Source organism: Sciurus carolinensis, chromosome 16 (genome assembly GCF_902686445.1).
Source record: "Sciurus carolinensis chromosome 16, mSciCar1.2, whole genome shotgun sequence".
Taxonomy (NCBI): Eukaryota; Metazoa; Chordata; class Mammalia; order Rodentia; family Sciuridae; genus Sciurus; species Sciurus carolinensis.
Window position 1 is genome coordinate 27,284,544 of NC_062228.1, and position 13,634 is coordinate 27,298,177.

Sequence of the window (13,634 nt, forward strand, 5' to 3'; positions counted from 1 at the left end):
CGCAAAGGCCACGCCCCCTCCCTGCACGCGTCCCTGCAGAGTCCGCACAGCCCGCAGACCATGAGCTGAGTGCACCCTGCGAACTGCGTGCAAGGGTCAGCGTGCACCATGGGGCCATGGGCTACAGGGGCTGTGCACCCGGCCCCACGCGGCGTCCCTGCTGCCCCTTCCCACCTTTCTCGAGGTTCCCAGCCCCCACTGCTCCCGCGCATTCTGGGAAGCCAGGCTGCAGCCCAGCCCTGCCGCCCTTTTCCTCAGTTTCTCCTTTCTCTGATCTCTGTGCAACCCCAGCCGCGTGCTCACTGACCCAGATCCGTTCCATTTCAGGAGTGGAACCAGGGAAATGTGGACCGAACAATGACCATCGATTTCCTGTCCACCTCCCCTGCGTTGCCTGTCCATGTCCCCTTAGTGCTTTATGTCATGTTCTCTTTTGCACAGCCGCACAGGGACACTAGGTTTTACCTCCTTCCTTCCCTTCTGCACTTCAGAGATGTGTGGATTCGTTTGTCTGGTTCCTCGGCTGCTTAAACTCCCCTGTGGCTTCCCACAGCCTAGCCAGACCACACACATAGATGGGGAATCCCAAAGCCTGGGGTTCCCCAAGGAGGGCCACTTGTTAGGTAATGTGCAGACCCTGAGTTAAGTACAGAAGCAAGGTAATGCTTACCTCCTGTTTGAAATTTATTTTATTTTATTTTTTGGTACTGGAGATTGAACCCAGGGGTGCTTTGCCACATCCCCAGCACTTTTATTTATTTACTTTTTTTTTTTGAGACAGGGTCTCACTAAGTTGCTTATAGGGCCTTGCTAAGTTGCTGAGGCTGGCTTTGAACTTGCCATCCTCCTGTCTCAACAGGCATGCACCAACGCTTGCCCACTCCCTTTTGATATCTTTGATAAACCCATAGTTTTTAATTGTGCCAAGCCCTGTTTGATCACTTTGGATCTTTAAACTCGCAGAGCCTTCAGTGAATACCTTTTTTTTTTTTTTTTTTTTCCGGTGCTGGGGATTGAACCCAGGGCCTCGTGCTTGGTGAGTACTATTTATGGAACTGTTTTCCTAAGAAGACATCTACAAGATGAGGAGTTGAAGTTCCCAGCACAGGTTCTCAGGGTCAGGATATGGATTGCTGAATCTGAATCCAAATTCGAAGGGGAAGTGGTCAGGGAAGTCACTTCCCTTTGGCCTAAGTGTGCCCTCCACACCTCTCTGCTGCTTGAAATGCAAGGCAAGATCAAGCTGCAGTTCAGTCAAGGGAGCCACAAGAGAGGCACAGAAGGGCTAGGTGTCATTTCATGGCTACCTCCTGTGTCTGGAGGTGAGGCTTATTCTCATGCCCAGTAGTGGAGAAGGGTTGCTCTTTATAGGAGTGACTTTAATAAAATACGAGTTCTGTCAAAGAAAAATGTGAAGTGGCATATCCGTGCAGATGGTCCACAAGTGGCAGGTGCCCTGGGACACCTCTCATGAAGGATACTAACTGTCTTGGGCACTGCTTATTACCCAGTGTGGATTTCTGAGTGGTGGGAAGAGCAGAGGAGCTTGCTGGTCACATGCCCATGTGGTTTATGAGAAGGACTGAGGACACAAGAGCTAGGCCTACAGGGCATGGTTTATTGCTGTGAGTAAAAATGTCTTCTGTGCTGTGAAAAAACACAAAGAGCCACATGTTGTAGTGCATGCCTGTAACTGCAGCTAGTGAAGAGGCTGCGGTGGAAGGATCACAAGTTCAAGGCCAGCCTGGGCAACTGAGGGAGACCATGTCTCCAAATAAAATTTTAAACAGAGGTGAGGACATAGCTCAGTGGTAGAGCTATTACTCAGCATTGGGGAGTAAGCTCTGGGTCCGATCACCAGATCACGACTAATGAGAAAATAAATAAATAAGTTTCGGAGCAATCATCACTTGACCAGCACCATGCTATGTTCTTCTCATACATTGTCATTTAGTCCTAATACCCCATCCTCTTATTATACCCCATTTACAATGGAGGAGACTGAGCCCAGAGAGGTCGAAGTGACATTGTTGAGATTTATACCCAGGGAGGTGGACTGCATCATCCTCACCCTCCACCCTAGGTCACCCTGTCTCGTCAAAGACCAGGACACTGAAATCTGGGCTGGGAAGACATCTGAGCTGACAATCAGATGCCCCTGTGGAGCTCTGACCTCTCTCCATGTACCTTCTCTCAAGTCAAAAGCACAATTGGACTTGTGAACCAAGGATCCTTCCAGCTCAGCGATGTGAGGGGCAGAGAATAGCATCCATTGACATCCGTCCAGCTGTGGTCCAGGTGTGTCTACTGCATAAGGGTAGTTGTAGCACTAATTCATTCACGCCTTTCCTGTTGAGTTGTGGGACCTTGGGCAGGTTTCCTTACTCCTCTGGAGTTCAGGATCATCTTGCCAACCCTGCACATTCATTCTCATTGGCCCCACGGAAGTAAAGGTCAACTGCTTAAGAAAGGCTTAATATCTAAGAACTGGAGTGTGTAAGAACTACAAACCTTTGTTTGCAAGGTCATCTACATAGCTGCTCATTTGTTTTTGAGGGAGTGGGAATTGAACCCAGGGCCTTACACATGCCAGGCAAGCACTTTACCACTGAGCTACATCCCAATACTTTTACTTTATTTTCCATCTGGCTCAACTAGGGAGGTTGACCTTAAACTTGGGATTCTCTAGCCTCAGCCTCCAGAATAGCTGGGATTACATTTGTGGGCCACCTGACCTGCCCATACTCATGGATTTCGAATTGATCAATGGAGTTCAAATACCATCAGCAATCAAAATCCACAGTAATGCTTCCCAAATATTTGGGCCCTTCCCAAGAACCTTGACAGGAGCTAATAGGATTCTGTCTCCAGAAATATCTGGAGACCTAATGATTAAAATGCCACAGTTTAGTCTGGGGCAGTAGCATCCACCTGCAATCCCAGCAACTAGGGAGGCTGAGGCAGGAGAATTGCAAGTTAAAGGCCTGCATTGGCAAGTTAGCCAGACCCTTTCTCAAAGTAAAATAAAAAGATCTGGGGATATAGCTCAGTGGTTGAACTATGCACATTATAAAGAAAGCTTTATCCAGAAGCCAGGCCACTATCACATTTTACCCCTCCATAGAGATATAATCTTTTCTCTTCAAATGAGTAAAAGAGCCTTTACATGGGCAGTAAGGGGTGGTGTCAACTGTTAACCAGAACTGTCTGACACCAAGACCCATGCACATGGCATAAGCTGCCTTCTGAAACTCTCACAGGACACCTATAGGCAATCACGGTCCTGCCTTCTGGATCACATGACTCATCATTTTCTTTGAACATCAAACAGCAATTCCTTCAACGAGAAGCCAAGGGAAATAACTGCTTCTATTAATTAGTCACCTAGGGCCTCCCTGCATTCTACTGAATGCCACTGTAGCTTGGAAACTGCAGGATCTGACATCAGTCCTGCATAGGCAGACCCAAGGTACTTTATCTGGAAAAAGTTCTTACCTGAATTCCCTCCAAATCTCTAGTCATTTTGTTAATTTTAAGCACACAACGGCTAAAATTTGAAGTAGGAGCAGACTTCAGCCTGACCTTACAAGGAACTTCCAAAGATTCAGAGCCACATCACAGCAGGGACCTCTCAGGTGTCACTGAGCATCCTGTCTCTGTGCAAGCCAAAACTGATGATTTCTCATAGGGATGTCCAGGTCAGTGCTTCAGGGTGCACTGGGGACGGTCTGCAAACTGCCTCCAATCTGCAATGCACACTCTTGAATAAATGTGTAATGTGTGTAATTCTTTTATTTTCCTGTTGTTCATGTACTTATTGAAAGTTGCTTACTGGATTTTGTGCATGTTCATTTTATCTTACCAAAGCTGATGTCTGTCACTGATTCCAGTGCCCTCATATCATCTAGCATATTCTTCTTCTCTTCTTCTTCTTTTTTTTTTTTTTTTTTTTTTTTTTTTTGCCATGCTGGGGATTGAACCCAGGGCCTTGTGCAAGCACTCTACCAACTGAGCCACATCCCCAGCTAGCATAATGTTCTTAATGTTTTCAGCTGAGAAACTGAAACCTAGACAGGTAAACGGATCTGCCTAAAGCACCAGTGTTGATGTTGATAGGCTATGGTTGCAGCACCCAGATTTTTGCACTCCCAATGCAATGTCCTGCACCCCATCTATGCTGGATATGGTGCAGGACTCACAAAGAAAACCAGTCAGAATCATTCTGCAACTTTTTATTATCATTCAGATATTTCATAGAGGAAGAAATGTAACAAAGGGTCAGGGATGCATGAAAAAGTCCAGGTTTGCACACATCACTCTATTTAGATGTGGAGGCAGGGTACACCCCATATCAGGTGGCTTCTCTGAAGCCCCCTTTGCAGACACGGCCTTGGGCACACTTCTCACAGCCCCGGGAAGCAGCAGCCTGGGGAAGAAGGGGGAGAGCAAGAGGTCAGAGCAGACTTACCAGGCACCTCCCTCTCCACCAGCAGGCCTGCCTGGAGCTCTGCCCCCAGCCCCTCTGGACCCTCAGTTGAGGATCCTCAACATACTCTATCAGACTCACCTAAGCCCAGGACAGGTCCAGAAGCCTGGAAAGGCAGTGATGGGTTCCATGGGGACAAAGGAAAACCAGAACTCCCCAGAATGGCATGCTTAAGAAAGCCATTCCTCAAGGGTGAGGTCTGTGCTTGTCTGCCTGGTGTACTTCCTGGGTGTGAGTTTCCCTGTTCTAAGAAGTAAAGGTTGGAAATGAACCACCTCTAAAGTTCTTCCTGCTCTGCTCCTGCATCAGGTGCTGAGGGAAGAGGTTGTGGGGGGAGCTGGTCATTGGTCTGTTTCTACTTACTGCGCTCTGGATCCTACCACTGACTCAGTCCAGTTCCCAGATTCCCAGGGAAGGCCCCATACTCACTCTTCTTGCAGGAGGTGCACCTGCATTCTAAGCATTTGCAGGAACTGGGGCAGGTGCAGGAGCTGCCTGCAAAGAGGAGAAAGGCAGGCAGCAGGCAGAGTGGGTTGTGGGAGATAAAAGCAATTGGTCCACAAATGTGCCCAGTTTAGCACATGCCAGACCTGCTAGCTCTGTCCCACTAAGACCTCAAGGACGCCTAATCCCTCTTCTCTTCCTGTAGGCTATGATGTGCCTAATGTCCTTGATCCAGAAGAATCAGCATTCCCTGCCTCCGCTTAGGTCCACGCAATTCAAATGCTGGGCCAGTGCCATGGGTTTCAGCCTAGTATCCCCCACTCCTGGGTGACAAGGAACAGGGCAGTTAGGAGTCTGAGCAGTCTGGCCTCTGAAAGGGGAATCGGTGGAAGGATGGAAATGCTCTTAGAGCTAATGAAGGTACCAGTCTCTTGCAGCCAGGACTCAAAATGCACCCTGCACTCCCAGGGACATCTGTTCTGTGGTCGGGAAATGGGTACTCAAAGGACCACAAACTCATCAGCTCCAGGTGAGACCGGAGATGCAAAGCGAGCGACAGAAAGGTCCAGAGCCCTGCAGACGGCCCGCTGACTTTGCAGTCAGGTGACTGACCCGGGCGCAAAACCCTGCCCCGGCACTTGCACCCGCGGGGCGAAGCTGAGCGCAACCCGCGACTACCCTAGCACCCGGCGCGTTCCGTGCGCACCGCGGGGCCGCCCCTTTGGCGCCGGCTTGAGCCGGAGGGACCCAGCAACGTGTTGTAAGCGGAGTCCTTGCCACCCTGTCGCCCTGTCCCCTGGTCCCTACTTCCCCGAGATTACAGGCCATCTCCGCCCTGTGCGTTCCAGGAACTCAATCCCCGCCCTGTGTCCCTAAACTCTGGCGCAGCTGTTGTCCTCTGCGGCGCCTTTCTAGGAGTCCGTGCGCAACCCCAGACTCGTCATGCCCCTGGACAGCTGGACGAGGACGTTTTGTGCAAAGGACTAGCCCTTTCTATGAACTTCCTCTCCTCCGCGTGGTCCGTGTCTCTGTCTCAGTCCTTTGGACCCTTCCTCTGTGCACAGCCCTGAGGCCAGTACTGTTCCGGGTCTCTCTTCCTTCCGTTCTGCGCGCCTGAGGGGATGCATGGGCGTCCTTGCCAGATTCTCCTTTGCTCAACATTCTCCTGGGACTGCCCACAAAGAGGGATTATTTTAGACGATATGCAGACCCTGCATTAAATAGCAGGAGAAGCGAGTAAATTTCTCTTTCAATATTCCTGACCTTTGCACAACATTTAGTCTCTGAGGTCAGGCCCTATTTAATCGCTTACATTCTGAACCTCACAAAAAGGGAAATACTATTTATGAGTCAAATAACTACCACACAAAGAATTCAAGGAAAGTGCTGGAAGTCCCAGAGCTAGGAAGTGGGTCAGTGACTGGAAGCCCATCAGCCTCCTTGGGGAAAGGGTGTCTGTAATGAAACCTCCCTTCGGCCCAGGTGTCTCCTCCACGCTTCTGCACAGCTGGGAACCTTTCCCACAGGAGTGAGCCCCCTACCCCACCATGGCCAGTGACAAGAGCCATCTGTAAGTGGGATCTATATATTGGCCTGTATCTTTACAGACTTCCTTTTTTTTTTTTTTTTTTTTTTTTTTTTTCTATCTGGAATGAAAATGATGCTCATTTTCTGCATAGGTAGAGAGTTTATTTTTCATATAAATTACAGAAACATGAATTATTTCAACATGAGATGTTAAGTACCATGGCCCAGGTGGTTGCAGAAATCAAAGCTATAATTCTGTATCTGACATGAGAACAGAATTTTCTCCTAGCTTTATATCCCTCCCTAGTGTGGATCACAATTTTGTGGCAAGAATGAATGACTCTCTTTGGACCCCAGGTCACATGTTCATGTGATAGATGGTAATGAAGGGGATACAAGGCTAAACACACCAGGCCAGGCTGCTTTGTGTGCGTAAATAAAGTAAATAAAATGAATTAGTATTAAAAAATAGGGCCGGGGAGATAGCTCAGTCAGCAGAGTGCTTGCATTAAGCACAAATCCCTGGGTTCGATCCCCATCACAGCAAAAATAAATAAATAAATAAAACCACAAAATGTGAAATCCATTTCATTATATTTTGCAATAAATATATGGAAAAAAAACAGGAAAAATAGAAGAATTACAGCTGGGTGCAATGGTGCACACCTATAACTCTAGTGACTTGGGAAGCTGAGGCAGGAGAATCACAAGTTCAAGACCAGCCTCACCAACTTATTGACACTCTCAAGCAACTTAGTGAAACCCTGTCTCAAAATAAAAAATAAAAAGGACTGGGGATGTAGCTCAGAGGCAAAGTACCCTGGGTTCAATCCTCAGTACCAAAATAGACAAACCAGAAAGAAAAAGAAACAGAAAAAATTACAAAACTACACACTTGTACTAGGCATGTATCACAAAACAGTTCCCAGGCCAGTCCCAGTGTGTGAACCACACACACACCTAGAATAGCACCGGTCCAGACAATCCCATAGCAGGAATCCTGGCCACCCCAGGGCCAATGACCTGCCTGGCACTGACCCCCCACCAAGAGCCCTCTATTGTGTCTTGACTCTGAATCCTTGGAAATTTCTCCCCAAGTCAGCCTGAACTCTTTCAAATTGCAATCCTTGGCCACTTAGAACCAGTAAAGTGACTGTGGATTTGAAGAGAATTGCTCAGTGTTATCCAGACAGCATATAGTATAGGTAAGATTTGTTCCAGATGAAGTATTTATTACTTGATACTAGTTGGGTTTATGTTATCTTATGTTCCTCAGGCTGAGGTCTTTGATGGATGTCTGCATCTTCCTATCACCTGACACAATGTGTAACTTTTTTTTTTTGTAGTTGTAGATGGACAGAATGCCTTTATTTGTTTTATTTTTATGTGGTGCTAAGGATTGAACCCAGTGCCTCACACATGCTAGGCAAGTGCTCTGTCATTGAACCCTAGCCCCAGCCCAATAGGTAACATTTTTAACTGAGAAACTGATACTGTGACAGGTCACTTGCCTGGTTTCAAGGCCCTCAGTGTGGAAGGGCTAAGTGCCGATCCGGCCCTCAGCTCTCTGGGTGCCCAGTCTCCTCCCCAACCTTGGCTGTTGGACATGGAGTTCTTTTATTTCCAAAGCACAGGAAGGAAACAGAATAAAGTAACTGAATTTTACTATCATTCACATATTTCATAGAAAAAGGAAGGTAACAAATGGGTCAGGGTCATATGATAAGAAATGCAGGTCTGCACAGGTCACTCCATGGACTTTCCCCATCTCAGGCGCAGCAGCCGCACTTGCCTGATGTCCCTTTGCAGACACAGCCCTGGGCACACTTGGCACAGCCCACTGGGCAGCAGGAGCAGCAGCCTGGGGAAGAAAGGGGCGAGTGAGAGGTGAGAGCAGACTTGGCCCAACAGCAGGCCTGGCTGGAGCTCCGTCCCCAGCCCACAGGACCCTCAGTTGAGAATGGCATGCTGTCAGGAGGCATTTGGTGGATCTCTGTGGTCAAGTTCTTCCTATAATAAATCTGCTAAGACCCATCTGAATCCAGGACAGAGCAGAGACTGGAGAGTCAGCAACAGGGTCTACAGGGACAAAGGAAGGCCAGACCCCCAGAATATTTAGGAGATGAAATTCCTCAAGCATCGCGCCTGTGTCCTTCTGCAGGTCACACCCTCCGGGCCTCCGATTTCCCATTAGACAAAAAAGGTTGAGACTCCACCATCTCTGAACTTCTTCCTGCTCTGCTGCTGAAACGAATGGTGGAGGGGAAGGAAGTGGGGAAGCTGGACCTTGACCTGCTCCTGCCTCCTGGCTGGCCCTTGGTTTCCCAGGAAAGACCCCCCTGCGCCTGCACTCCTGGCATTGGCAGGACCACCTGTGAGCATGAGAAGGGCTTGCAGTGGGCAAGGATCGAGATGCAGGAAGCGCAGCACTCAGAGGACATGCTACCAGCCTAGTGCAAGGCTAGACGGGTCCCGCTCAGGGCACGGTTAGTTATGGCTCCCCACAGGATGGCATGGGCCTTTTGTCCTTCAATTGGAAGAGGCAAAGTCCACTTCCTCTTCAGTTCAGGCAACTCAGATGCTGGTGTGAACTGCAGTCTTCTGAAACAGCTGCATCTATATTAAAGATCCTGCAGACTGCTTGATGCTGGAGGACTAGAACACTGTGATCGTTGAAAGAGGGAATTTTGTAGGTCGCGAGCCAAAGTCATCTTGGGCGACTTTAGACCATTGATAGTCATTTATCTTAACTTTCGTATCTGACCTAACATTTTTTGTGACTATTGGTAAAACTCCCAGAATGCATCCCTAAGCTCAGCTGACCTCTAACCTCCACCAACCCTAATGCTGATGCTTGAAAATAACACCTGAAACCTACAAAAGGGATTTTCCTTCCTTGCTATAACCCTCCTGCTTCATATACCCTCACCCATGCAATTGCTTTTGTTGTGTGACTACAAAAGTTCATGTAATGTCTTCCATGGGCCATTCAGGGTCACTTGAATTGGGACTCTGGGGCCATGACCACTGGTATTTGGCTCAGAATAAACTCTTTTTCTTATTTCCTTTAAAGCAGAGTCGTTATTTTTTTCCCACATTTTTTAAATTGGTGCTTTACAGTTGTACATAAGAATTACTACTTTATGACACTGGACCAAGCACTGGGCCTCAGCCTAGCAGACTCCAATGACAGTGTGACATGGAGCAGGCGGGGTTATGAGCATAAATACTCGGGCCTGTGAAATGGGATTTGTTGGAAGGGTGCTAATGCTCCAAGGGACAATGAAGGTGTTTGGCAAAAGAGAAAGCCTTAGAACTAGGAAGGAAATGGGTCCTTCCCAGCCAATACTCAAAATGCCTCCAACACTGCTGGGGACATGGGTCTGTAGCTGGGAAGGGACTAATAAAAATTCGGCGTCTCTTCCCAGAGGCGCAGAAGCAGTCGGGGTCATGCAAGTGCAGAGAGGCCGAGAAGCACAAGAGCCCCGGAGGCGGCCTGCTTCCTGCACAGTCGAGTGACCGCGGAGAGCAAAGGTCCCGCCCAGGTTCTTGCTCTCGGCCGGGCTGAGTGCGCTTTACCGCCCGTGGCAGGATCCTGCAGTTCCGCTCGTGCACACGGTTGGAACTGTCCCTTTGGCCCGAGGGACTGTGTGTTTTTCCGTACGTGGTGTTCCTGCCGCCCCGCAGCCCTTTCCCAATTTCCCCGAGATGGCTGCCCCCTTAATTGTTCCCGGAACTGGGCCCGGGGACCTCGCTGGTGTCCCGGCCCCCGCTCTCGCGCTGTCGTCTGCTTAGTCATTCCCGGGGTCCGTGTGCAGCCCAGGCTGGTGTGCCCGTCCCTGCATCGCTTGGCCGGGCGCAGAGGAGGGGGTTGTGAGCAAAGGACATGCGCCGGTGGCGTGACTTCCCCTCCCCCGCGTGGCCAGCCTCTGGCCGCGGCTCATCCTCTACACAGATACAGGGTAAACCCGGGTCGCTTCCTTTGTTTCTTGGCCGGAGACTGTACGGCCACGTGGTCTGGGTCCTACTTTGCAAAAAGTTTTCGCGCGGCTACACAGAGCCAGGCAGGTCCAGGCCACTCCAGGATGGATGCACCCAAAGGAATGGTCACTGGTGGCGATGTGGACACCCTGTATAAATACTTCCTAAATAAGAAGGAAGTGTCACTGGGACCGGTTCCCCAAGAGAAAGAGGTGGACCTCAACTCAGACCCTAATTTCCTTGACTCTGTCGCAGAAAGAAATTTAGGGACCTGTCAAAGTGAGGCACAGATTGATTTTTATGGAGAAAAAAGAAGTGCACAGACTGAGACAGGGTAACGTGTTCCCAACAGCAGGCCTTGAAGAGGAACACGCTAGCTACACACATCTTAGCTAGGATTATTTTTATATATGTAAAACCTGTGACAAGTCCCACTAATATGTATGTTTATAATGCTCCAATAAAAGATCAAATAAATCTTACAAAAATATCTGTAGTACAAAGACATGACCTAAGAGGCTATTTAAGTCGTCCTTTGGTTTGGTGACTGGACATTACCTACTAGGGGTCATTTTCTTTTCTTTTTTTTTTTTTTTTTCTTTGATGAAAAATCACTGATCATTTCGCCACCAGGGGTTTCGAGGTTCTGCTTTGTGAGCTTAAACAGTACTACCCTGGTGGAACATTGAGGCTTTGCTGGAGAGTATGACTCACGGTTCAGTAACCCCATTCTAGAAATATAAGTCACAATTACCTACTTGTTGAGCAAAGGCTTTCTCGGACCTGTTTTTATTTTAGGTCCAGGTTGGGGAAAAAAGTTATGTACGATGAGGTTTAATAATTGATTTAATAGTGTTGTGTGTGACCAGAGTATTTGAAAGTGATCTTTAAATCTAGACTTTCAGGACTGGGGTTGTGTCTCAGTGGTAGAGCACTTGCCTAGCACATGTGAGGCACTGGGTTCGATCCTCAGCACCACATTAAATTAATTAATTAATTAATTAAAGGCATTGTGTCCATCTACAACTAAAAAACTTAAAAAAAAACTAGACTTTTAATCCATGTGAAAGTGGACATTGCATGTGGCATATATGAAATATATACATCAATGTACATATGTATTACATAGACTATATATATCAATCGCTTTATTAAGCATAATCACTACTTATCATTAGCATACATTATGTATGATCTGTATCACAGGATATATTACGCATGTTTTATATATCGATCACTATGTACATTACTAGCATAATCTCTGCCTGGAAGTAAGACTGATACTCAGTTTTGGTAGAGTTAACAAAACTCTCCTTCGAGTACTGGGGAGATAGCTCAGTTGGTAAAGTGCTTGCCTTACAAGCACAAGGCCCTGGGTTTGATCCCCAGCACCGCCAAAAAAAAAAAAAAAAAAAAAAAAAAAAGAAATTTCCTTTGTGACAGTTAATGTTTCATGTTCATTTGACTAGGCCCAATTCTTTGCTCAAGCATCAGTTTAATGTCACTGTGATGTCATTTTCTAGATGTGATTAACATTTAGGTCAGTAGACTTTGAGTGAAGCAGATTCTCATCCACAGTGTCTTTGAACCTCATTCAATTAGTGGAAGACCTTAGGAGAAAAGACAGAGGCCCCAGGCGAGAAAGGAATATCCGGTTCACTCTGCCGCCGCGCGACATAATGAGAAAGGAATTCTCCCTCCAGATTCTCCCTCCTGACTGTCTTATCTTCTATGTAAAGAGCGCAACACTAACTCCTGACAGTTTCCAGGCTGCTGGCTTGCCCTGCAGGTCTCAGATTAGCCCGTACCCACAAACACATGGGCCAGTTTCTTAAGACAAATCTCTTTTTCCTTCTATTTCAATCTGCATACATCCTCTTAGTTCTTTCCTCTGGTGTGCCAGTAGTAATACAAATATATCTGAGAAAATATGAGTCATTTAAAGGAAAAACGTTGCATGAAATATTGGTGTGGCGCAGGTGGTAACAGAGCTGGCAGGCAACTTTCTGTATGTGCCACAGAGTTGCCAACGGACCTGCTCGTGTTAGTGGCAACTGCTGGAGAGCAAATCACATGGCAGCTGAGTCGCTTTTACCTGGGCACCATGATCTGCGGCTAAATCTCCTCCATGGTAAAAGGAGTATAATAATCTTTTCTCACTGGCAGAAATAAATGTAGGGAACATTGTCCTACTTCAGACAAATAAGCCAGGCCCATGGAGTACCTGTATTGTTCTCTTCTAATACCTTAGCACGTGACTCGGCAGGAGTCATCTTGTACCTTCCTGCTCTGAACTGTGAGGGACAGGATTTGCCACCCTATGACATCTTGATCTGGCAGCTATGACCAGGGCAAGAGGCCAAACCTCTGATGTCTGAGTTGTATAACCGTGGGCAAGTTGCTTAGCCACTCTGAAAGGACACCATTACGCCAGTTCCCTCACGTCCCTTCTCTCCGGAGTGAAGTTCATATAATATGAGATGGCAGGGCTTTGTGTTTGTTGAAATCCACAGCATTGCCGTATCACAGAAGGCCTAGTGCCGGTCATCCGTACTTCCTGTGTACCCAGGCTCCCTCCTCTGCCAGCCTCCAACCCAGAGTACTCCTTCCCAGGCAGATCTTTCCCCAGGGTTTGTTGAGACAGGATTCTCTCTCCAGAAAGTCCATGTGGACAGAATGATCATAATTGTCACTGTTTTTTAAGCCCAAGTCAGGAGTCAGGAGATTGTCTCAGTTAACCTCTACATTGAGATGTAATCTCCTGTCTGCAAATGAGGAGCTCTTAGGGAATCTGCAGGGTTGTTGTTTTTTTTTTTCCTACTTTGTGCTATTTGTAAATAAGTCAACTGTTCTGGGGGCAGGCAGAAACTTTATTCCATGGCCAGCGACTGGAGAAGGGAACCTGTACCCCAGCAGGACTGGGGTCTGGGCTTCCCTGGGTCTGGGTGTTGAGGGGTTTGGCAGTGTGCTGCCATCTTGGGAAAGGAGCGATTTCCAGAGATCTGGGCACCATGTCTTTTCTCTAATTTGGGCAGGGTTAGATCTGTCCTGCTGGTGAGTGTGTTGTTTATTATTATAATGAGATTATAATGAACCCAAGGGCATGTGAAATGTCAACATGGTGTATTAGCTAGATGGAACCCTGCAAAAGCCCCTTGGGGTTGGGGATGCGTAAACTCCTCTACTTCTGGAGCAG